This window comes from Engraulis encrasicolus, unplaced genomic scaffold, assembly GCF_034702125.1.
Source record: "Engraulis encrasicolus isolate BLACKSEA-1 unplaced genomic scaffold, IST_EnEncr_1.0 scaffold_33_np1212, whole genome shotgun sequence".
Classification (NCBI taxonomy): domain Eukaryota; kingdom Metazoa; phylum Chordata; class Actinopteri; order Clupeiformes; family Engraulidae; genus Engraulis; species Engraulis encrasicolus.
The window spans coordinates 1,287,823-1,290,287 of record NW_026945632.1 but is presented as its reverse complement, the minus strand read 5'-3'; positions in this window follow the sequence as shown (position 1 = coordinate 1,290,287).

The window sequence follows — 2,465 nt, the reverse complement described above, 5'->3', positions numbered from 1 at the left end:
TGTTCATTGGCAAACCTCAGGTGAGCCTGAACAGGTTCCTTCTGAAGCCGGGGTACCATACATGCACTGCAAGATTTTAATCCGCTGTGGTATCAAGTGTTTCCAATAGTTTTCTTAGTGATTGAGGTCCCAGCTGCATTGAGATCATTTCCTAGCTCCTCCCATACAGTTTTAAGGTGCTTTATCTCCTTTTTTCTGGTTATTAAATTCCCACAAGGTCAAATCTTGTATGGAACCAGAGACAGGCCTAAGATTAATGATTTATGATAATTTTGTATGTCCTAAAATTGGGAAGAAATGCACCAACAGTTTGCTCTTTAATATCCAGGAGCCCATTTGTTGAGTTCTATAATCTTGTCCCTGACATCCTTTGATAGCTTTTTGGTCTGTCCCATGTTGGCGAGTTTAGTTTGATTGATTGACTGATTCTATGGACTGATTCTGCAGATTCAATGTGTCTTTTGTGCAGGTTACTATTCACAGGTGTATTCTATTCAGATAACAAGTTGATCGGAAGTGCCATTTGATCTGCAGGATCAGAACTCTTAATGGTTGGCAGGGGATCAAATACTTATTTCCCTCAATTAAATATAAATAAATTATTATATATTCTTTAGAGTTAATTTCTGGATTTTCTTTATGATATTCTGTCTCTCCATATTAGAATACATATTATAATTAACATTAAAGACTGATCATGTCTTTATTAGTGGGCAAACCAACAAAATCAGCAAGGGATCAAATACTTATTCTCCTCACTGTACGTATATGCTAAATATGATGTATGCCCTCATTTGCATACGTAAACATCAAAATACAAAAAACATCCAATACATTTTTTTCTTCTCTCATCATTAGTAATCAACTGAGAAAGTTTAATGGTGACAACGCGTGAATGTTGCCCAGCCCTAATACAGACATATAAAACATTGGGTGGGCATTACCACAGAAATACACCAGCGAGGCGAGCGACGGAAGTAATTGACTTTGTATTGAGTAGCACGACAAATGCGATTCTGGAGACTAGAGCGATTTGAGCGATGAGCGCGACAGTTTGAAGTTGAAATCTTTTCAACTTTCTATGACGCGGTTCAGCGACAAGCCGTGACAGCCAATGAATGTATAGAGGTCTGTGACCACAGCCAATGCTTGAATGCTTTGCCTTCTGCCTGTACGGACTCTAGTCTCCTCAATTGCTCCTCAAATTGCTTGCTGCTGCACTCTGTCGCTTGAATCGCATCTATTCGCATGGTTACTCATATTGGCATGGGACACGTCTCTTTTTTTTTAGACCAAGATAAGTCGTAGCACTCGTCACCAATGCAGGGGTGAATTTCTCAAAACCAAAGTTGCTTACTACATTAGCTACTTTGTTTTTTTCAATGCATTTTCCCATTGGCAACTACCGAAGTTGCTAACAGGCTGATAACTTCTCTTTTGAGAAACTCACCCCCAGCAAAGTTGGATCAACTCCAGTCTACTAAGTGGGCGTGACTTTCCATTGAACTTCATTCATTCCCCTAAAAGCCTGAAGCCCGTCAATCAGTCTGGCAAAAGCTGTTGAAAGGGAGTAGAGTTAGCCTGGGCAAAAGCCGACTGTTCACTCCGTTAAACATTCTGGCAAAAGCCAAGAGGAATCCGTCTCCATGGAGGGTGGGAGATGGTCTGAGCTTACTCTGCCATTTTAGTGTTACCAAAACATACAGATAACAAGACAAAAGTGTGAATAATTTCTGTACTGGCAGAAAAACAGTTTCTGGCTTTTCCTGTAGCCAAGTCCTCAATTCCTAAAGTCCTATCCGTTTTCACCCAGTTTTGAGAAGGCAGGTTTTGCAGTATTTTGACTCGCACCCAAAAATCCAATGAGATGGTTTCAAAAATCCAAGGAGATGGTTTCATCCATGAATGTGTCCGGTTTTATTACAAATAAAAATAAATACAAACAAAAGATGCAATGAGATGTAGAAATTATCAAGTCTATTTTATAACTGCAAGACAGTTAAGCAGGAGCGTGTCTGGCAGGTGTTTAGAGCGGGCGAGGTCAAGAATTTGTATCTCTGCGGCCTGCTCTCCTCCCGTCATGCGCAGCTGGCATCTCTTTTATTGAGGTGGCACCATTATCCACCTAAAGGGGTCGCACTCTCACAAAATGCACAAAAACAAGGAAGCATGAGTGCAAGAAAAATCAACTTAAAATGTGGCTCCTACAATTTCAATCAGTAACGGACTCCGAGGGTAAGTTCTGCGTCACCACTCTCAACTGCTTGCTTATTGGCAGAACCGTGAGCAAACCGAGCTAGGAGGGTTTTGCCAGACTAGATGCTGAGCCAAAATCTTTGGGTGGAAGTACATAGGATGGCGTCGCCAGGCTAAGGAGACGTATGAATCCCATAGGATGGCGTCGCCAGGCTAAGAAGACGTATGGATCCCATAGGATGGCGTCGCCATGCTAAGGAGACGTATGG